Source organism: Zootermopsis nevadensis, unplaced genomic scaffold (genome assembly GCF_977971745.1).
Source record: "Zootermopsis nevadensis isolate Lab colony 2312 unplaced genomic scaffold, Znev_1.0 Znev_ptg000046l, whole genome shotgun sequence".
In the NCBI taxonomy this organism is placed as follows: domain Eukaryota; kingdom Metazoa; phylum Arthropoda; class Insecta; order Blattodea; family Termopsidae; genus Zootermopsis; species Zootermopsis nevadensis.
The window spans coordinates 539,367-563,871 of record NW_028259178.1 but is presented as its reverse complement, the minus strand read 5'-3'; the positions used below and the strand labels follow the sequence as shown (position 1 = coordinate 563,871).

The 24,505-nt window shown below is 38.8% G+C and overlaps 1 protein-coding gene and 2 long non-coding RNA genes across 3 annotated transcripts in view; 1 reads left to right on the top strand and 2 right to left on the bottom strand.

Annotated features, from left to right (window-relative positions):
- Positions 1 to 24,505, top strand: part of Use1 (Vesicle transport protein Use1) — a 216,326-nt gene that overhangs the window by 98,748 nt on the left and 93,073 nt on the right. The gene's annotated exons all lie outside the window — the stretch shown is intronic.
- Positions 14,731 to 18,313, bottom strand: LOC147871573 (uncharacterized). The gene is made up of 2 exons (XR_015538676.1): positions 17,870 to 18,313; positions 14,731 to 16,329 (listed from the first exon to the last, which is right to left on the bottom strand). It is a non-coding gene; the product is annotated as an uncharacterized LOC147871573 (long non-coding RNA).
- LOC147871572 (uncharacterized) lies at positions 21,205 to 24,462 on the bottom strand. The gene is made up of 2 exons (XR_015538675.1): positions 24,181 to 24,462; positions 21,205 to 22,656 (listed from the first exon to the last, which is right to left on the bottom strand). It is a non-coding gene; the product is annotated as an uncharacterized LOC147871572 (long non-coding RNA).

Here is a 24,505-nt window from a genome sequence, read left to right as displayed (position 1 = left end):
ATGATCCAGAAGTGGTTTGTCATTGCCTTCTTCTGTGTGTGAATGGAGTAATTGTTGGGATGCCACGGAGGAAAACTCCGTGTTGCCTAGACCACGGCCTTGCCCAACACAAGTTATAAATTCGGGCACCGCCGGGAATCGAACCCGAGACCCCAGGATTACAAGGCCAGCGTTCTAACCGCTAGACCAATTTAAGACTGTGTTCCAACACAGTTAAGTCCCTGCTCAGATTCTGTCCTTTGTCGAATTTTTTATTCTTTTACCTTCTCTGCTTCAGTAAGCCTACCATTACCAGAAGGACGAGCGGGCACTGCCTGGGGACCTTCGTAGCAGATGTCCACCCTCCCCGATAAATGAAGCGTCAATCTCTCTTCTCCATCTCGCTGATGTTTAATGAAGCTTATTAACCCTTTTAGCCAAAGGTCGACTGAACGACCTTACGTGGAAGGTTGCAATTGCCAGATGTTTGTTGCCTGTTTTTTACGAAACTCTTTCACTGCAAATGAAGCCACGATGAGCGTCGGGACGTCTACAAAATTTTCCACGTGAACGTACGACAAAAGATGAAGGAAGGACGTCTCTGAGCGTCACGACGCCAACTTTGAACACCATACTTTGCGCACAATCGTCTAGGGATGCGGTACGACACGGCGTCGGAAAACCGACGCTGGACATCGGTGCGCCAAGCGTCGCGACGGCCCCAAGAACCACAATATTAGTAAAGATGAACATTGGGATTCTATAGAACGTGACGATGTACAAGCGTCTCGACGCTAGGCGTACAATTGTCGATTACGAATTACAAGTGAAGTCAGTCAGAAGCCTCCGGACGCGTTTTGGAGGATGTTAACAAACCGACGCAGGCAGAGACGCCATTTTTAAAATACGCGAGTTTCCGGATGTCATTCGAAACGACGCCGTGCGTCGTGACTTAATTTCTTAAGTGATACTTGTAGGAGTGGATGAGTTGAAGTCTTTATTGACAAAGTATGTTCAATGAGGAACAATTTCTTCGACGCCGGAAACTAAGTATGTCACGTGACATTTTCATTGGTCGTCTTAGCTGCTGCTGCACGCGCCTTGAGGCAGGCAAAACGGACGTCAGATACGTGTTTCTGATAACGGAGTGCACACAGCGAGCCCTTTCTGACCCTTAAACTCGCGGATCCCCGAACACGTGGGAGGGGCCATGTGGTTTTTAGTGTTTCGAACAAATGAAGGCTGCCGCAGAAGTAGATTACGATGCGACGCGAATTGCATCTGGACGAACGCACACTGAGTGGTGGCAGCTGGGCCGAGAATGATGTATAACAGGCAACTCTCGGTTTACGAACCAGCTCCGTTCCAAGATGTTCGTTATGTGTATAGAGTGTGAGCCAGAAGTAAGTTTACAAACTTCGTGTGCGTGTTTCCAGAATCAAAAATAAGAAATAATATTCCTACGAAAATGGGTTCGCAAATGTTTCATTTTCGAAATAATAGCCAAAAATAAGTTTCAATGAATGATTATGTCAAAGAGAATCCAGCTTTCAGCAAAGACTTTTAATTAAAATTTGTGCAGGAATTGTTGGCGACATGCTTCCATCGCGTCTAAGAGGACCTACATAAAGGCGATTCTTAAGAAGACATTTGCCACGTCTCTTCGAAAACGTACCACTGAATACAAGAAGACAAACGTGGTTTATGCACGACACAGCTCCAGAACACTTCTCCCATTGCGTCAGAGATCATCTCAATGAACAGTTCCCTCAGCGATGGATTGGACTCGGTGGCCACCGAGGTCTCCGGACCTGACTTCATTGAACTTTTATCTGTGGGGTGACTTGAAGTCCGTCGTTTATGCAACACCCATAAACAATGATGACGACGTATGGGAACGTTTGCAGAATGCATGCCAGATGATTCGAGGAAACTCTGGTGTGTACGAACGAATTCGTCAGTCTTGTGTACGTCGTGCTCGGGCATGTGTGGGGGATGGAGGAACAACCTTTGAACATCTGTAATAAGGAAACATCCCTGTCCTTATACTTGGCAATAAAGGCATACATTGAAAATTATTTTTGGCTATTATTTCGAAAATAAAACATTTGCGACCCCATATTCATAGGAACATTTTTTCTTATTTTTGATCCAGGAACACGCACACGAAGTTTGTAAACATACTTTTGACTTACTCTGTATATTATATAATATATTTTTAAGTCACCAAATGCAGAACTACGCTTGACCGTCGATGATAACCGAGTCAAGGCAAGTGATAATCCTATTATATTATAATAGGGGGAATCACCGAGTTCTTTGCCACGAGAAAACATTCTACGCGGCGTGGCTTGTAAACCAACGTCTTTTTACTGGCTGGATTAGTTTTATAAACCAAGAACAGTTCAGTGTAATTATCGTATAGTAGTTTTCTGATAATTATTGTAATAAATACATTTTTTAAAAAAGTTTATTTGTTTAAATCTTACAATTGTGTTTACTATACGTTTCGTTTTAAAAGGAACTCTATCTACTTGAATGAATTGTGACGTTCGTAAACCGAGAGTTGCCTGTGCTTGGTGGAAGTATTTGACTTCAGGCTGTATTTAGGAGTTACAGTGGGAAGGTGCTATAACGCGGAAGATAATTCGTGATATGGAATTACGATGTATCTTGGATGTCTTTAATAGTAACGATAGAAAACGTGGTTTTTCCACAAAGACGAAATTTGTGCGTCTGTTGGCGTCGTACAGAATATCAGGTGCAGATGATCTCCATATAGGGTCGAGTGGAGGTTTTTGTTTATAGTGGTACTCCATATTCCACTGGGCTCATTAAATAAACTACGACAACCACAGTTGATACGAAACTCATAACATCTCCTAATGCACATTTCAGAGAGGACGTGGAATTATCTAACCCTCTGAAAGAGGAAATTTGGTGTGGGAGAAGTGGGAGACACTTCGATTTCCGGGGGGCGGGGAGAAAGAACATCTTATAGTTAGAAGGTCCCCAGGCAATGCCCGCTCGTCCTTCTGTTAAGGATAAAGTAAGAGTGAAAACGTCAGTGCGATAATTGGCAGAGAAGACGGAATTTTGAAATTTTGTATTTGAGAAAGCTGAGACTATTAATTTGGAAGTTTGGAACATAATTTAGAAGTTCCTATTGGGGGGGGGGGGGGGGGGCTTTATTGATAAAGTCGTGTAATAATACAACATAAGATGATGGATGCAGGTCATCCGTGTTTCCGTGGTCACCTTCAGCTGTTGGCTTCTCAGTCCATGGCAGGGTCAGCCTTAGATTCTGCCGAGGTCCACTGGAGCTTCCTTCGACGAACGGCTGGCTAAACTGAGGAGAGATCTGAATCTGACGATCTACTGAACAGTATTTAAGAAATCAGTCCGTACCGCGAAGAAAACACAACGCCTCACCATTACAAAGATCAACTGGTTAACGTTGTTTAAGATAATAATATAATTTATTCTGATAATTAATTATCCATTTGGAGCAGAGACTCGTTCAAATAATATTTAAGAAATCAGTCCGTACCGCGAAGAAAACACAACGCCTCACCATTACAAAGATCAACTGGTTAACGCTGTTTAAGGAAATTATATAATTTATTCTGATAATTAATTAACCATTTGGAGCAGAGACTCGTTCAAATAATATTTAAGAATCCAGTCCGTACCGCGAAGAAAACACAACGCCTCACCATTACAAAGATCAAGTGGTTAACGCTGTTTAAGAAAATAATAGATTTTTATTATGATAATTAATTAACCATTTAGAGCAGAGACTCGTTCAAATAATATTTAAGAATTCAGTCCGTACCGCGAAGAAAACACAACGCCTCACCATTACAAAGATCAACTGGTTAACGCTGTTTAAGGAAATAATATAATTTATTCTGATAATTAATTAACCATTTGGAGCAGAGACTCGTTCAAATAATATTTAAGAATCCAGTCCGTACCGCGAAGAAAACACAACGCCTCACCATTACAAAGATCAACTGGTTAACGCTGTTTAAGGAAATAATATAATTTATTCTGATAATTAATTAACCATTTAGAGCAGAGACTCGTTCAAATAATATTTAAGAATTCAGTCCGTACCGCGAAGAAAACACAACGCCTCACCATTAAAAATATCAACTGGTTAACGCTGTTTAAGGAAATGATCGTTGTTTACAGTGAGAATCGTACGAAATACATAAATACAAAAGGAAAATTTGCTGATTTTTGGAGAGGTAGGACATACATCCTCCTACCTTATTATTTTTAAACCTTACTTTTATAGAATTTATTGGGAGCTCCTGAGCTGATGTTACATCAGAAATAATTCGTCAGTGATAACGTAGTTATTCTTTCGGAGTGGACCGGATGTGAGTGCTATCTGTTGGCAGACGGGGGTACTTATTCGGAGTAAAGGGTTTGTATTTGCAAGATCGTAGAGGGGTTACATTTCCATCCATTGATCAACCTGAACGTTGATGGATATCTTCACGAACATAAGACTCCCGCGTGGTTCATGTCGCACACAATTATAAACCATTCTGACCGCAAAATAAGACGGAATGTGACCTTTAGCAAATGACACCGACGACGTTATAATCAAGGATTCCCCTCGTTATTCCGTGGGGGATCCCCCACCTAGTCATTTTAGGGCCCAGAAACGTTTGTGACTTTAACAAAAAAATGTAACGTGTCGCCATATTTTCGTAAAACTCACAGACATCGAGTTTAATGAAATGTTATGCTTGGAGAGACAGAGTTACGTCGCGAGGCTAATACGCACATTTTTGAAACTCGGATTGCGAACGTGCTGTGGTGGTACACAGTTACTTCTGATAAGAGTGACCCCTGCAGACGAGAGGCGAGTAGTCTGACTGCTGACAGCCGAAAAGGAGTGGTCTTCGGGCTCGGGGGGGGGGGGGGTTGACTTTAAAACTAAATAACTGACCACACGTTCTGAGTTCGACTACAGAGTTGTACAGTCACAACAGCTGGGAAAGCGTCATTAAACAAACCATTGACTTCGTATAATGAGTTGAATATATGTCACCAGTCGGATGTCGTGTAATCAGCATTTGTCATCATTTGCTGTGTGTCGGAATTTACAGTTCTCATTTGATGTACGCCTAACACGTGACAGAACTCGGAGGGAGTTAGGGGGCGAGACTGAATACTGCCACGTGATTAATATTTCTGACTTCGTGTTTTAAAGGCGCTGTGGGTTGAATTCTAATTTAAAAGTAAATATAATTTTAATTGCCAGATGTCAACGGCGCTCAAAATTCCACGAGTAATTTTCTTCAATTTTATTTTATTTCGTGTATAATAAATAATGCTTATCGATAAGGGAATTATGATGAAAAAAAATTTATATTCCGGCTACGGTACAATTGTTATGGATGCAACAATGAATTGGATTTGGAGGCAATTACACTGTGAAGCTGAATGCGATGTATGACCACGTCTGTCGTGAAATATTCAGTGTCGTTAAATGAATTGTTACTTTACTGCAATATCGTGTACATTTTATTTCAAGACTAACTTTAAAAGGTTTCGAAATTAAAACATGGCCGAATCCCGCAACCTTACTGCTTAAATTCCTTGTCGTTCTTTATTACTCAAAAATCTCATCAAGAACAAACTCAATTTGAATTTTGTATGTAAGATTTAACATGAATATTTAAGTAAAGGTCTGGTAGAAGTTTACCGGTGTTTCGTGTTTCCTTCCTGCCTCCATCATCAGGACAATGTTAAACTATTACCAGACCACACGGCCAAAAGACTCTTTGCACTCACGGCTGTGAGAACCTCAAATCCTGTTTAATATTTAAGAAGTTTTGATTTTGGTTTACAATACGTAACGGAGAAATGTCTGTCTACTGAACGTTTGATTTTGTGAAGAAATGGGCAACAACGACTGCCAAACCATCGTCTGCAGTCCAGTGCAAATATTGTTCTGTTCCCACTGCACCCCCTTCCATCCCTACCACCCGCCACGCCGAAATAAATGTGATTCCTAATTTTCCGCATCGAAGTCGCTACTCTCTGGTTTTCATCGCTGCTAATTCGTTCTGACGCGAGGGTTTCGGCGAAGGGGCCAGCAGACACTGCAACAGACTCATCTCGTTCTAAGCGGGAATTCACTCCCGTGTAATATAACCCTAAACCACAGTTTAGTATTGTTACTGTTATAACGAATCCATTAAGCGAAGTGCACATTGTCTTTGCCGTCATAAACAATGCTATGCTAACGTTTTGGAGGGATTATCGACCTTAAAGCTTCGAATTATCGAACGTAAACCCAAAGCATCATTCAATTGTTTTTATTTAATTGTTAGTCGTAATTATATTGATAAAAGTGGAAGATTGTAAATTGTGTTAAAGGCTGCAAGTGGGCACATACGAAAACATTTACTGGTGAAAGAAATTGTCAATTTGAAGGCTTTGAAGTTGTCAAACTGACGACGAGCAGAATCCATTTTTTTTGGAACGAGACCATTTCATGGAAATCGAATATTGACAGTGGGCACTAACAATAACCATTCTGAACCAATTTAATCAAATCAACAACCATCCAATTCCATTTCTTTTAAAAATCCATTTTATCTACTCTCACGTCTTCCCACTGAATTTTTTCCTTCAGACTTTGAAACCTAAAATTTTGTGAGTATTTCTTATCATCTCAGCCGTCTCAGTCTCCTTGATTTGATCATCGCACTATTTTTGGTCCAAATATTATCCTTGCAACCTATTCGTAAAATACACTAATCCTGTCATTTTCCACAAATATGAGGCACCGGGTTTAACACCCATACACAGCAAAAGAGCAAAATTATGTTTGTGGCGAATAGTCAAAATACAAATCATCCTTCACGAAGTATCACTTTACAACATAAGAAAATTTACAAAGGATTCGTGATCGTGGAAGACGGATTTAACTCGGATTAACCTCTCGTAAAATTATTTGGCTAGCCATTGAAGTTATTTGGTCCAAAACAAAGAAATTATATAATTTTTGACGATAAATACGTAAAATACTGACATTTGCTTCAGAAGAAGGTTTTGGCATGATTACAGCTGGCCCTGAACTCTGTCGTCACAACTGATTTATAATATTCATTTGAAATTTATTAGATGGAACTTCAACGAGTGGAAAATTAATTTTGACTTTTTACGTCATAGTCGGAGATGGCGAGGAAAATTGTGACGAACAGATTTTCGTGGACCAATTTCTTACTTTGACGTCACTGCAACTCACTCTTTCCTTTTCGATTTTTTATCTAAAATATTATATTTTACGCTTGTCCGTAGGAAGATGGCTGTCTTCTGGCTTTTTTTACGCTGTATAGTCTGGTAGAATTCCTTCAACGTTTAACATGTCCTTGCTGCCTCCATCATCAGGGCTGAGAGCTCGGAAACGTCGAAAAACGTCTACCACACTACACGGTGCAACAACCCAGACGACAACCATCTTAGAATTTATGCTATTTCATTGCAATATTAATGCCAATCCAAAGTTTGGTTTTATTAATGTTTCTGCATTAGCTTAAAAAATAATTCAAATTTTATGGGCTGTATTTGGGGAGTCATAATTTAGTAATTTTTATGTAGAATTTAAATTGTGTGTGCGCGTATGCATGTACGTGCGAACGAACTTTCACTTACAACTTGAGAGCTGATTTATCGATTTTTGCCAAACTTGGCACACTCATTTTTTGGTAACAGGAAGAGAATATAGAAAGACCAAAACATTGGAAAAGTGTCCTGAGTTGGAGTCCCGGTGAGGGTAGATCCTGCAGTCAGGGAACTGGACCGAGACGAAATTTGTTTCCAAGAGAACATTCCAGAAAAGGAGGCCAAACCCCAAAATATCTGTCCTTGGTTTGAGTCCTTGTAAAGATTATTTTTTTAGAGATATTTTTTTTTCTGTGACATTCATCGATACATATCGAAATAGGTCAAGTATTTTTGCAGAAAATGTAAGAAGTTGTAAAATTTTCATACACAATCTCAGAAGGCACTGTGTTAATATTAAACAAATGCCTAAAAATATGCTACGGCTGTGGTATTAAGCTTGGAACTCTCATAAATGCATGAACACGTTTCATGCAGTAATTATTTACACTTTATTAAATAATATATTGTTTAATTAATCAATGATAGATCATGGTTTTAATTTTAAATATTAATTTGTAAGACCTTTAAATAAAATCATTTAGTATTACTTTAGATACCCCTATATTTCGTGATAGGTAATTTTCTAGTAGTCTGCATCAGAAAAGAATTTATAGGCGACTTTGCACGAATCCTACGTGCGTTTATTCTGCAATAAATTGCCATGCTTTCGTGAAGATCTGTAGAAATTATTTTTCATAAATTGAAATTTGATAATAGACGACTCAGTTATTTGGATTTCTTTACTTTTATTAGCTTCATATTAAACTCTTATAAAAGTTTCAACTCAAAGACTGAAGCACATTCCAGAAATTGAAATCTAACTTTTAAGATACACCAAGTACAAACTACGTATTGTGAATCGAACGCAAATCGTACAATAGGATTTTATATTAATAAAGTGCACTCTATTTTTAAACAACTGTGAAATATCCTAATGTAAAGTATTTTAGTGCATACACAAATCACAAATTAAGATTATTATAATTAAACTATAATCCAGCAATGTTATTCCAACAAATAATGTGACAAATGTTATTATTCGTACATGGACATTATAACAATTTCGTTGTCTTTGAAACAGTCTCATTAACACAGAATCTAAAACTTGAATCAGGCAACAACGAATGGAAATTACTGAGAACATTTTAACAAGAGTCTCAGTTTGTCACTAACTATTTACTTTTACACATTAACATACATAAATTCAGCACAAATAAAATAAAATAAGATGACGTTACAACTGGAGTCTTTATATTACGAATGAAACTTCCTGACAAGGGAAAATACGTGTTCTAATTTTAGCAGAATAAAATAATCTTCAAGTTTAAAGTCATCTTTGCTTTTAAGCTTTCATGCCATTAAGTTCCTTAAATTATTTCCTTAAAATAAGAAGTAAAACTTAAGAGAAACTTGCAAAATATAATGCAATAATTCTCTGAATATATTTTTGTAGTTTATGATGTGGGGCCGTCTTTAGTTTCCAAAGAAAGGATTTGAACTTTCATGTCAAGTCTGTTGCCACGTAAGGCACATTTCTTGGCAAAATTGTAATTGAAACTGGCGCAGTTGCCAGACTTGATAGTGTGATCAAATCCATTCTCGTAGTTCCGAACTGTGTGATTGGCTGATGCCTGTTCCTTCCCCGCTGCTCGGTTGATTTCCACACGATATCCAAACTCCTTAGATTTGTTCTCAGGTCCAACGTGAAACGCGCAGGTATAAAGCGTATCGCCTCTGACTTGAGACACGTGGACAAATATTTCAGACCTAAAGAATATTATGCAAAGCCAGGTTTTTTTAACCGCAAAGTTTTTCAAAGAAATGACGCCTACACCAGATTCTTTACCGGCGGAGACGCCATGTTTCTCCATCAGATGGCTCTTCATCATAGCAAGAGGACGATTCCAAGTGCATCCTGTTATGGGGCACTTGTATTTCCGCTGTGAGCATACTTTTTCATGGGTAATCGTGTCATTTTTTAGGAATCTCGCATTGCAGCCGAAAGTGTAGTTTTTGCATCGGACGATCAATTTCCTTGTCACACTTTCCAGAACACGAATTCTGACCTTCAGAAATTTACCTCTGCAGACCGGACAATTTTTCACTTGTGATCTGCAATTGTCGCAGGTGCAGTGGCCATTGGCACAAATTATTATGGGCGGCCGAAGATATTCCATGCATACAGGACATTTGAGTTCCGACAGGACCTCTTGTATTAAGTTCGCCATAATTTTATTGTCTCGCGGTCTGCAAAAGAGAGTTTGAAAACGTTGACACTCCGCCAACTGGGAATTCTCTTGCAGAAAAGATGATTCACAGAAGAAGTATCTGAAAATAAGAAACAGAAATGTATGTCCAAAAATAATTAATTTAAATTATTCAAACGTTTAATGACCTCTGTAGAAATCATGTAAGCTGATAACGAAAAAGAATAATTCAAGAATTAATTACGAATTCTGTAAAATAGCTCCAGCCAGCCTCACTTCATGGTACCTGCACCTTGTGGTGGTGGTAGGGCCGAGTACCCCAGTGACCTCGAGAGCTACTGGTAGGGCCTCCTTAGCCTGATTGGTCGAGGGGCAGAGGTCAGACTAAGACAGGTGCCCTGGTCCTCCAGTTTGGGATTTGGTTGCAAGGCTACCAACTTTGCACCGTAAAAAGGAAGACGTTTCGAAACCTCAATAAATCGGAAAGTTAAGGATATTGAGAATGGCACGTGGAATGTTGGAACCCTTCTTAAGCAGGAGCATTAACTAAATAAACTGGAGCAGATAATAGACAGCAGACCATCTAATGATGCCAAAATGATGGTGGGCGACCTAAACAAAGTCTACACGACACATCCAATGACACTGGCCAAAGGCTCGTTGATTTAGCCACTAGAAAAAACATGATAATCAGTTCTATTTTCTTCCCTAGGAGACAAATAGAGAAATACACGTGGAGATCACCAGATGGAATAACCAACAACCAAATCGATCGTGTGTTAATAGACAAGAGAAGATTGGAATAAATGTCCGAACATGCAGAGGAGGAATTTGTGGGACTGACCACTGTTTAGTTAAAACAGTCTTCAGGGAAGGATAATGAACCTTCCAAAGAATGGTACAGAGGTTATTCTGAAAGGTTTTTAACAGCACAAAAGTATCTCTTCTCCAACGCAAAACTTGTACAAGCTTTTCACAGCTATTCTTTCCGATTGTTGATGTCAATATACACTAATACAACAATGCCGACGAAACTATGACGTAACAATTATTGGTTCCTCCATAAGGGAATTTTAACTCTACTCTTCATTAGGTTGTGGGTCTTTTATATCAATTAATTAACATTTGCTATTTCACTTTCATTCCTAAAGGACTCGTTCAATTAACGCGTGTTTAGACCGGAAGTGGACGTCCGCTTCTAAGAGGTGGAGGTAAGGCCGGAGGTCACTACATTGAAGCGAACCGAAGCAGCGAACATATTTCTCGATCTTATTTTCTGAAAAGTTTCGCAACGGAAAACTCAGTTCACACCTGCGAGGTTTTGTTGGACACCCAACCTCGATCACATGCTCCCAAATTAAAAACATTCTCCATTTTACAAACACCACCCTCGGACGTCTCCTGCTTTGGGGTGTTAAGGAGTGGACGCTTACGGAATGGAGAGCATTTCGGTTTATTCAGACAATTATTAATAAAATTAAAACGAATTCCTTGCAGCTCGCTCAAAAGCTCTAACAAAGCTCATGGATCAAGGAATCTAAAGTGAAAGAATTATTTTTCGTAACAGAAGCCCCGTTTATTAACAATTTGAAGCCGAAGGTCGTCCAGTCCGTACCGCACAGAGAACACTACACTTCGCCATTACAAAGAGCAACCGGTTAATGTATTTAAAGGATTGCCACCAGGCTTTCAAGGCTTTAAACAGTTTCATCGAGAATTTCGGCTACTGACATGTCTTGCGGCTTTAGGAAATCGAATCCCACGCTATTAATGGAATTTCTTTTATTATAAATAATGTCGTAAACAAACAGACGTCAGTGGAATAATTAATTGAATTTATGTTAGAAAGAAGACAAGTCTAATTCTCTTCCAAAGTTCACAGATGTAAATGCTATTAGCAATAATAATAATAATAATAAATAGGTTGCCTTTACCTCACTCTTTCTTCGGGAGGGAGAATCCTCGATGTCCACCGACGAAATGAAATGGAGAGAGTGGAGGAATTTCTTAGTAATTCACGGAATATAAGGAAGTGCCTTGGTTATTGTGGAAGACTTTTAAAAGCACAAAAGTGTCTACTCCACGACACACTTCTCCTACAAGCGACTCACAACTCAGCTTTTTGCAAAAGGACGAAAGCGGATTGTTGACTAATGCGACAATGCCGAAGGAATCTATGACGTAACAGTTAGTAAAGGAATGGATTCCGATAAGGTTCATTCAGTCTATTATAATGCATGCATAAGAAATGAGATATGAACCTTAAGGCATGCTCAGTCAATATTGTTGGGGGTGTGTTTTAGAAACTCCAATACTTCTGTTTACATTGTTGTACGCGCAGTTGTTCATATAAAAGCTGACCATTGTCGACCTATATTTACACATTCTTTAATAAAAAGAGAATTACTCAAAGATAAAATTTGGTTGCATTCCATAAATTAATATAAAATATTTTCTCTGTAAGAAGGAAATACATTTAAAAGTTTTGAAAAGAGGAATGAAGAGAATTTTACAATTTCATTTGGCCTTGTCTAAGATTAACGCCCGGTTTTAGTAATCTTGCCCGGGCGCTGTTGAGTCCATCCCTGGGGGAGAGAAAATGTTTCCTGAGTTCGATTCCCGGCAAGGGCGGTTCCTTTAACACCGAATCTAAGCGAGAGAGAACAATGGCGCCTCGATCAGAGATTTTTATTTGGAAGAGGCGATTACAGGAACAGAGACCTCGACACTGACAAACTGTCCTCGGTTCGAGTCATGACAAGGATGGTCTCTCTTGATAGGAGCGTAACCCCGATAAAGGTACGAATCCAAGGCAAAATACGTTCGTTTCGGAGAAGAAATTACAGGACCTGAGGTTAGAGACCCGACATCTGTCCTTGGTTCGAGTCTTATGGGGGCAGATTTTACTGGCATGTTAAAGAATACAGATTTTAATCTTTACTGAAATTAACATTGATAAGGAATGTAAGCAGTTGTCTGATGTTCCTGCGGTACACTCCAGGCACTCTTCCAGTAATAAATAGCCCAAGCATTTTCATCACTCACTCGTTGATTACGGAGGTCCGTTTGATTCCCGGTCGTAGGTCAGAAACAAATGACATTCAGTTCCCCGCATTTGTTGAGGACCTGGTGATTGGTTAAGCATCACGGATGACTGTACATTCCCCCTAAAATGTCAAAAGAACGAGGCCCTTATCTTCGTGTTTTTGTTAAAATGAATCATCGAGCAGAAATTTATACGCAATCTGGAATGTCTTATTCATGATTTTCTAAAAACCTGGTCGTTGTAAAAGTAATTGTTTTGCAAATTAAAATTGTCTCTTGGCATATTTTAATTAGAACACAACATTTGAACATGTTGGACAGAGATCAGTAGCATTAAAAGAAGTTACAGAGTGGCGGGGATGGAGGAAAAGGGGCGACACTCTCAGTTTGTGAGGGCTCCTTTCTCTTTATGTGTCATTTTGCAAAATCACCAAGCCATTCCTTTGCATTCTTAAATCTTTTGTGAAATTTCAGTTAATGTAAGCGACTTTCGTCAGAACTGATTTATAATATTTATTTGCAATTATTAAATGCAACTTCAACGAGTGGAAAATTAATTTCGACATTTTACGTCATAGTCTGAGATGGCGAGGAAAATTGTGACGAACAGATTTTCGTGGACCAATTTCTTACTTTGACGTTACTGCAACTCACTCTATCCTTTTCGATCTTTTATCAAAAATTTTATATTTTACGCTTGTCCGTAGGAAGATGGCTGTCTTCTGGCTTTTTACGCCGTGTAGTTCGGTAGAATTCCTTCAACGTTTAACATGTCCATGCTGCCTCCATCATCAGGACTGAGAGCTCAGAAAATTCGAAAAACTTCTACCACACTACACGGTGCAACAACCCTGATGACAACCATCTTAGAATTTATGCTATTTCTTTGCAATATTAATGCCAATCCAAAGTTTGGTTTTATTAATGTTTCTGCATTAGCTTAAGAAATAATTCAAATTTTATGGGCTGTATTTGGGGAGTCTTAATTTAGTAATTTTTATGTAGAATTTAAATTGTGTGCTCGCGTATGCATGTACGTGCGAACGAACTTTCACTTACAACTTGAGAGCTGATTTATCGATTTTTGCCAAACTTGGCACACTCATTTTTTGGTAACAGGAAGAGAATATAGAAAGACCAAAACTTTTTAAAAAGTGTCCTGAGTTGGAGTCCCGGTGAGGGTAGATCCTGCAGTCAGGGAACTGGACCGAGACGAAATTTGTTTCCAAGTGAACATTCCAGAAAAGGAGGCCAAACCCCAAAATATCTGTCCTTGGTTTGAGTCCTTGTAAAGATTCTTTTTTTAGGGATAATTTTTTTCTGAGACATTCAACGATACATATCGAAATAGGGCAAGTATTTTTGCAGAAAATGTAAGAAGTTGTAAAATTTTCATACACAAACACTGAAGGCACTGTTCTAATATTAAACAAATGCACCAAAAGATACGCTACGGCTGTGGTATTAAGCTTGGAACTCTCATAAATACATAAACATGTTTCATGTAGTCATTATTTGCACTTTATTAAATAATATATTGTTTAATTAATCAATGATAAATTATGGTTTTAATTTTAAATATTAATTTGTAAGACCTTTAAATAAAATAATTTAGTATTACTTTAGATACCCCTATATTTCGTGATAGGTAATTTTCTAGTAGTCTGCATCAGAAAAGAATTTATAGGCAACTTTGCACGAATCCTACGTGCGTTTATTCTGCAATAAATTGCCATGCTTTCGTGAAGATCTGTCGAAATTATTTTTCATAAAGTGCAAATTTAATAATAGACGACTCAGATAGTTGGATTTCTTTGCTTTTATTAGCTGCATATTAAACTCTTATAAAAGTTTCAACTCAAAGACTGAAGCACATTCCAGAAATTGAAAACTATCTTTTAAGAGACACCAAGTACAAACTACGTATTGTGAATCGAACGCAAATCGTACAATAGGATTTTATATTAATAAAGTGCACTCTATTTTAAAACCACTGTGAAATATCCTAATGTAAAGTATTTTAGTGCATACACAAAACACAAAGTAAGATTATTATAATTAAACTAAAATCCAGCAATGTTATTCCAACAAATAATGTGACAAATTTTATTATTTTTACATGGACATTATAACAATTTCGTTGTCTTTGAAACAGTCTCATTATCACAGAATCTAAAATTTGAATCAGGCAACAACGAATAGAAATTACTGAGAACATTTTAACAAGAGTCTCAGTTTGTTACTAACTATTAACTTTTACACATTAAAATACATAAATTCGGCACAAATAAAATAAAATAAGGTAACGTTACAACTGGAGTCTTTATATTACGAATGAAACCTCCTGACAAGGGAAAATACGTGTTCTAAAGTTAGCAGAATAAAATAATCTTCAGGTTTAAAGTCATCTTAGCTTTTAAGCTGTATTTTCCATAAGTTTCTTCAAATTCTTTTCTTAAAATAAGAAATAAATCTTAAGAGAAACTTGCAAAATATAATGCAATAATTCTCTGAATATATTTTTGTAGTTTATGATGTGAGACTGTCTTTCTTTTCCAAAGAAAGGATTTGAACTTTTATGTCAAGCCTTTTGCCACGTAAGGCACATTTCTTGGCAAAATTGTAATTGAAACTGGCGCAGTTGCCAGACTTGATAGTGTTATCAAATCCATTCTCGTAGTTCCGAACTGTGTGATTGGCTGATGCCTGTTCCTTCCCCGCTGCTCGGTTGATTTCCACACGATATCCAAACTCTTCAGATTTGTTCTCAGGTCCAACGTGAAACGCGCAGGTATAAAGCGTATCGCCTCTGACTTCAGACACGTGGACAAATATTTCACACCTAAAGAATATTATGCAAAGCCAGATAATTTTAACCCCAAAGTTTTTCAAAGAAATGACGCCTACACCAGATTCTTTACCGGCGGAGACGCCATGTTTCTCCATCAGATGGCTCTTCATCATAGCAAGAGGACGATTCCAAGTGCATCCTGTTATGGGGCACTTGTATTTCCGCTGTGAGCATACTTTTTCATGGGTAATCGTATCTTCTTTTGGGAATCTCGCGTTGCAGCCGAAAGTGAGGTATTTGCATGTACCTTTCAATTTGCTGATCGCGTTCTCCAGAACACGAATTCTGACCTTCAGAAATTTACCTCTGCAGACCGGACAGTTGTTCACTTGTGATCTGCAAGTGTCGCAGGTGCAGTGGCCATTGGCACAAATTATTATGGGCGGCTGAAGATATTCCATGCATACAGGACATTTAAGTTCCGACAGGACCTCTTGTATTATGGTCGCCATAATTTTATTGTCTCGCGGTCTGCAAAAGAGAGTTTGAAAACGTTGACACTCCGCCAACTGGGAATTCTCTTGCAGAAAAAATGATTCACAGAAGAAATCTCTGAAAATGAGAAACAGAAATGTATGGACAAAAATAATTAATTTAAATCATTCAAACGTTTAATGACCTCTGTAGAAATCATGTAAGCTGATAACGAAGAATAATAATTCAAGAATTAGTTACGAATTCTGTAAAATAGCTTCCGCCAGCCTCACTTCATGGTACCTGCACCTTGTGGTGGTGGTGGGGCCGAGTACCCCAGTGACCTCAAGAGCTACTGGTAGGGCCTCCTTAGCCTGATTGGTCGAGGGGCAGAGGTCAGACTAAGACAGGTGCCCTGGTCCTCCAGGTTGGGATTTGGTTGCAAGGCTACCAACCTTGCACCGTAAAAAGGAAGACGTTTCGAAACCTCAATAAATCGGAAAGTTAAGGATATTGAGAATGGCACGTGGAATTTTGGAACCCTTCTTAAGCAGGAGCATTAAGAGATCAATTAACTAAATAAACTGGAGCAGATAATAGACAGCAGATCATCTAATGATGCCAAAATGATGGTGGGCGACCTAAACAAAGTCTACACGACACATCCAATGACATTGGCCAAAGGCTCGTTGATTTAGCCACTAGAAAAAACATGATAATCAGTTCTATTTTCTTCGCTAGGAGGCAAATAGAGAAATACACGTGGAGATCACCAGATGGAATAACCAACAACCAAATCGATCGTGTGTTAATAGACAAGAGAAGAGTGGAAAAATGTCCGAACATGCAGAGGAGGAATTTGTGGGACTGACCACTGTTTAGTTAAAACAGTCTTCAGGGAAGGATAATTTAGCGCGTGTTTAGACCGGAAGAGGACGTCCCCTTCTAAGAGGTGGAGGTAAGGCCGGAGGTCACTACATCGAAGCTAACCGAACCAGCGAAAATATTTCTCGATCTTTTTTTTCTGAAAAGTTTCGCAACGGAAAACTCAGTTCACACCTGCGAGGTTTTGTTGGATACCCAACCTCGATCACATGCTCCCAAATTAAAAACATTCTCCATTTTACAAACACCACCCCCGGACGTCTCCTGCTTTGGGGTGTTAAGGAGTGGACGCTTACAGAATGGAGAGCATTTCGGTTTATTCAGACAATTATTAATAAAATTAAAACGAATTCCTTGCAGCTCGCTCAAAAGCTCTAACAAAGTTCATGGATCAAGGAATCTAAAGTGAAAGAATTATTTTTCGTAACAGAGGCCCAATTTATTAACCATTTGAAGCCGAAGCTCGTCCAGTCCGTACCGCACAGAGAACACTACACTTCGCCATTACAAAGAACAACCGGTTAATGTATTTAAAGGATTGCCCCCAGGCTTTCAAGGGATTAAACAGCTTCATCGAGAATTTCGGCTACTGACATGTCTTGCGGCTTTAGGAAATCGAATCCCACACTATTAATGGAATTCTTTTATTATAAATAATGCCGTAAACAAACAGAAGTCAGTGGAATAATTAATTGAATTTATGTTAGAAAGAAGACACGTCTAATTCTCTTCCAAACTTCACAGATGTAAATGCTATTAGCAATAATAATAATAATAAATAGGTTGCCTTTACCTGACTCTTTCTTCGGGAGGGAGAATCCTCGATGTCCACCGACGAAATAAAATGGAGAGAGTGAAGGAGTTTCTTAGGAATTCACGGAATATAAGGAAGTGCCTTGGTTATTGTGGAATACTTTTAAAAGCACAAAAGTATCTACTCTACGACGCACTTCTCCTACAAGCGACTCACAACTCACCTTTTTGCACAATGACGAAAGCGGATTGTTGACTAATGCGACAATGCCGAATGAATCGATGGCGTAACAGTTAGTAAAGGAATGGAGTGCGATACGGTTCATTCAGTCTATTATAATGCATGCACAAGAAATGAGAAATGAGCCTTAAGGCATGCTCAGTCAATATTGTTGGGGGTGTGCTTTAGAAATTCCAATACTTCTGTTTACATTGTTGTACACGCAGTTGTTCATATAAAAGCTGACCATTGTCGACCTATATTTACACATTCTTTAATAAAAAGAGAATTACTCAAAGATAAAATTTGGTTGCATTCCATAAATTAATATAAAATATTTTCTCTGTAAGAAGGAAATACATTTAAAAGTTTTGAAAAGAGGAATGAACAGAATTTTACAATTTCATTTGCCCTTGTTTAAGATTAACGCCCGGTTTTAGTAATCTTGCCCGGGAGCTGTTGAGTTCATCGCTGGGGGAGAGAAAATGTTTCCTGAGTTCGATTCCCGTCAAGGGCGGTTCCTTTAACTCCGAAACTAAGCGAGAGAGAACAATGGCGCCAGGATCAGAGTTTTTTATTTGGAAGAGGCGATTACAGGAACAGAGAACTCGACACTGGCAAACTGTCCTGGGTTCGAGTCCTGACAAGGATGGTCTCTCTTGATAGGAGCGTAACCCCGATAAAGGAACGAATCTAGGGCAAAATACGTTCGTTTCGGAGAAGAAATTACAGGACCTGAGGTTAGAGACCCGACAACTGTCCTTGGTTCGAGGCTTATGGGGGCAGATTTTACTGCCATGTTAAAGAATACAGATTTTAAGCTTTACTGAAATTAACATTGATAAGGAATGTAAGCAGTTGTCTGATGTTCCTGCGGTACACTCCAGGCACTCTTCGAGTAATAAATAGCCCAAGCATTTTCATCACTCACTCGTTGATTACGGCGGTCCGTTTGATTCCCGATCGTAGGTCAGAAACAAATGACATTCAGTTCCCCGCATTTGTTGAGGACCTGGTGATTGGTTAAGCATCACGGATGACTGTACATTCCCCCTAAAATGTCAAAAGAACGGGGCCCTTATCTTCGTATTTTTGTTAAAATGAATCATCGAGCAGAAATTTCTACACAATCTGGAATGTCTTATTCATGATTTTCTAAAAACCTTTTCGTTGTAAAAGTAATTGTTTTCTAACTTAAAATTGTCTCTTGGCATATTTTAATTAGAACACAACATTTGAACATGTTGGACAAAGATCAGTAGCATTAAAAGAAGTTACAGAGTGGCGGGGATGGAGGAAAATGGGCGACACTCTCAGTTTGTGAGGTCTCCTTTCTCTTTATGTGTCATTTTGCAAAAACACCAAGCCATTCCTTTGCATGCTTAAATCTTTTGTGAAATTTCAGTTAATGTAAGCGACTGTCGTCACAACTGATTTATAATATTTATTTGCAATTAATTAGATGGAACTTCAACGAGTGGAAAATTAATTTTGACTTTTTACGTCATAGTGGGAGATGGCGAAGAAAATTGTGACGAACAGATTTTCGTGGACCAATTTCTTACTTTGACGTCACTGCAACTCACTCTTTCCTTTTCGATTTTTTATCTAAAATTTTATATTTTACGCTTGTCCGTAGGAAGATGGCTGTCTTCTGGCTTTTTACGCCGTGTAGTTCGGTAGAATTCCTTCAACGTTTAACATGTCCATGCTGCCTCCATCATCAGGGCTGAGAGCTCTGAAACGTCGAAAAACGTCTACCACACTACACGGTGCAACAACCCAGAAGACAACCATCTTAGAATTTATGCTATTTCATTGCAATATTAATGCCAATCCAAAGTTTGGTGTTATTAATGTTTCTGCATTAGCTTAAGAAATATTTCAAATTTTATGGGCTGTATTTGGGGAGTCTTAATTTAGTAATTTTTATGTAAAATTTAAATTGTGTGCTCGCGTATGCATGTACGTGCGAACGAACTTTCACTTACAACTTGAGAGCTGATTTATCGATTTTTGCCAAACTTGGCACACTCATTTTTTGGTAACAGGAAGAGAATATAGAAAGACCAAAACTTTGGAAAACTGTCCTGAGTTAGTATCCCGGTGAGGGTAGATTCTGCAGTCAGGGAACTGGGCCGAGACGAAATTTGTTTCCAAGAGAACATTCCAGAAATTTAGGCCAAACCCCAAAATATCTGTCCTTGGTTTGAGCCCTTGTAAAGATTCTTTTTTTAGGGATAATTTTTTTCTGTGACATTCATCGATACATATCGAAATAGGGCAAGTGTTTTTGCAGAAAATTTAAGAAGTTGTAAAATTTTCATACACAAACACTGAAGGCACTGTTCTAATATTAAACAAATGCACTAAAAAAATACGCTACGGTTGTGGTATTAAGCTTGGAACTCTCATAAATACATGAACACGTTTTTTGCAGTAATTACGAGGGTCGCTCATTAAGTAATGCCCCACATTTTTTTCCTCAGAACATATTTATTCAAGTTGGCTCAAATTTAGTGACAATATAAATCAATGTTTCCTTTACACATACTATTTTTCCACATAGTCCCCATCAACTTGTACGGTTTTACGCCAGCGTGGAACAAGTGCATGCATGCTTTGCCGGTACCAGCTCTTGTCCTGTGCACGTAGCCATGTCCTCACTGCTTGAATCACGCTCTCGTCATCTTCAAACCTTGTTCCGTGGATAGCGTCTTTAAGTGGCCCAAAGAGATGGAAGTCGGAGGGTGGATGGAGCAGCACCGTCCAACCCAATTTGGTGATTTCTTCCCGGGTTCTCGGACTTGTGTGAGGGCGTGCATTGTCATGCAGGAGCAAAATTTCTGCTGGATTCTTGTGAGGCCGAACTCGTCGGAAACGCTTCTTGAGGGTTTTCAGGGTCATAATGTACGCGTCTGAATTGATGGTCGCACCTCTTGGCATCACATCCACAAGAATGACCCCATCACTGTCCCAAAAGACAGTCATCATGACTTTTCCGGCGGAGGGAGTTGTCTTGAATTTCTTCTTTCTCGGTGATTGAGGATGATGGAAATTACTGAGAACATTTTAACAAGAGTCTCAGTTTGTCACTAACTATTTACTTTTACACATTAACATACATAAATTCGGCACAAATAAAATAAAATAAGAAAACGTTACAACTGGAGTCTTTATATTACGAATGAAACTTCTTTACAAGGGAAAATACGTGTTCTAAGTTTAGCGGAATAAAATAATCTTCAGGTTTAAAGTCAGCTTTGCTTTTAAGCTGTATTTTCTATAAGTTTCTTCAAATTCTTTCCTTAAAATAAGAAATAAATCTTAAGAACAAGACACAAAATATAATGCACGCTGTGTTTAAAATAATTACGACACTGTCAAGATAGTTTAATTGTATATTAAATTACAAATTACGGTATAACTGAAATATTAATTTGTTCAAATTTTTTTCGAGTGAATTTAATTCAGTTACGACACAAAGGGAATATTTTCCTTTCTTTTAGAACGTTCAAGTACATGTTTAGAAAAGAGAAACGAAAACGAATATAGTAAGTAATTGTAATTATGTATCTTACGCTTAAAATTAAATTCATTTACAGTTTAACATTTCGTATCGTACTTTATTGTCCGAGGATAATGGACTCACTCCATAGGAGGGTCCACTCTTTAAAAATAAGACAAAGCTTCTGGTTTGGCCAACTAAACTTGTGTCGCTGAAGTTCTCTGAATATATTTTTGTAGTTTATGATGTGAGACTGTCTTTCTTTTCCAAAGAAAGGATTTGAACTTTCATGTCAAGTCTCTTGCCACGTAAGGCACACTTCTTGGCAAAATTGTAATTGAAACTGGCGCAGTTGCCAGACTTGATAGTGTCATCAAATCCATTCTCGTAGTTCCGAACTGTGTGATTGGCTGATGCCTGTTCCTTCCCCGCTGCTCGGTTGATTTCCACACGATATCCAAACTCCTTAGATTTGTTCTCAGGTCCAACGTGAAACGCGCAGGTATAAAGCGTATCGCCTCTGACTTGAGACACGTGGACAAATATTTCAGACCTAAAGAATATTATGCAAAGCCAGATAATTTTAACCCCAAAGTTTTTCAAAGAAATGACGCCTACACCAGATTCTTTACCGGCGGAGACGCCATGTTTCTCCATCAGATGGCTCTTCATCATAGCAAGAGGACGATTCCAAGTGCATCCTGTTATGGGACACTTGTATTTCCGCTGTGGGCAGACTTTTTCATGGGTAATCGTGTCATCTTTTAGGAATGTCGCATTGCAGCCGAAAGTGTAGTTTTTGCATCGGACGATCAATTTCCTTGTCACACTTTCCAGAACACGAATTCTGACCTTCAGAAATTTACCTCTGCAGACCGGACAATTGTTCACTTGTGATCTGCAATTGTCGCAGGTGCAGTGGCCATTGGCACAAATTATTATGGGCGGCCGAAGATATTCCATGCATACAGGACATTTAAGTTCCGACAGGACCTCTTGTATTATGGTCGCCATAATTTTATTGGCTCGCGTTTGAAAACGTTGACACTCCGCCAACTGGGAATTCTCTTGCAGAAAAGATGATTCACAGAAGAACTCTCTGAAAATAAGAAACAGAAATGTATGGCCAAAAATAATTAATTTAAATTATTCAAACGTTTAATGTCCTCTGTAGAAATCATGTAAGCTGATAACGAAAAAGAATAATAATACGAATTCTGTAAAATAGCTCCAGCCAGCCTCACTTCATTGTACCTGCACCTTGTGGTGGTGGTGGGGCCGAGTACCCCAGTGACCTCGAGAGCTACTGGTAGGGCCTCCTTCGCCTGATTGGTCGAGGGGCAGAGGTCAGACTAAGACAAGTTCCCTGGTCCTCCAGGTTGGGATTTGGTTGCAAGGCTACCAACCTTGCACCGTAAAAAAGAAGACGTTTCGAAACCTCAATAAATCGGAATGTTAAGGATATTGAGAATGGCACGTGGAATGTTGGAACCCTTCTTAAGCAGGAGCATTAACTAAATAAACTGGAGCAGATAATAGACAGCAGACCATCTAATGATGCCAAAATGATGGAGGGCGACCTAAACAAAGTCTACACGACACATCCAATGACATTGGCCAAAGGCTCGTTGATTTAGCCACTAGAAAAAACATGATAATCAGTTCTATTTTCTTCGCTAGGAGGCAAATAGAGAAATACACGTGGAGATCACCAAATGGAATAACCAACAACCAAATCGATCGTGTGTTAATAGACAAGAGAAGAGTGGAATAAATGTCCGAACATGCAGAGGAGAAATTTGTGGGACTGACCACTGTTTAGTTAAAACAGTCTTCAGGGAAGGATAATTTAGCGCGTGTTTAGACCGGAAGTGGACGTCCGCTTCTAAGCGGTGGAGGTAAGTTCGGAGGTCACTACATCGAAGCGAACCAAACCAGCGAAAATACTTCCCGATTTATTTTCGGAAAAGTTTCGCAACAGAAAACTCAGTTCACACCTGCGAGGTTTTGTTGGATACCCAACCTCGATCACATGCTCCCAAATTAAAAACATTCTCCATTTTACAAACACCACCCCCGGACGTCTGCTGCTTTGGGGTGTTAAGGAGTGGACGCTTACAGAATGGAGAGCATTTCGGTTAATTCAGACAATTATTAATAAAATTAAAACGAATTCCTTGCATCTCGCTCAAAAGCTCTAACAAAGCTCATGGATCAAGGAATCTAAAGTGATTCAATTATTTTTCGTAACAGAGGCCCCATTTATTAAAAATTTGAAGCCGAAGCTCGTCCAGTCCGTACCGCACAGAGAACACTACACTTCGCCATTACAAAGATCAACCGGTTGATGTATTTAAAGGATTGCCACCAGGCTTTCAAGGGATTAAACAGCTTCATCGAGAATTTCGGCTACTGACATGTCTTGCGGCTTTAGCAAATCGAATCCCACACTATTAATGGAATTTCTTTTATTATAAATAATGCCGTAAACAAACAGAAGCCAGTGGAATAATTAATTGAATTTATGTTAGAAAGAAGACACGTCTAATTCTCTTCCAAAGTTCACAGAAGTAAATGCTATTAGCAATAATAATAATAATAATAATAAATAGGTTGCCTTTACCTCACTCTTTCTTCGGGAGGGGGAATCCTCGATGTCCACCGACGAAATGAAATGGAGAGAGTGAAGGAGTTTCTTAGGAATTCACGGAATATAAGGAAGTGCCTTGGTTATTGTGGAAGACTTTTAAAAGCAGAAAAGTATCTCCTCTACGACGCACTTCTCCTACAAGCGACTCACAACTCAGCTTTTTGCACAATGACGAAAGCGGATTGTTGACTAATGCGACAATGCCGAATGAATCGATGACGTAACAGTTAGTAAAGGAATGGAGTGCGATACGGTTCATTCAGTCTATTATAATGCATGCACAAGAAATGAGAAATGA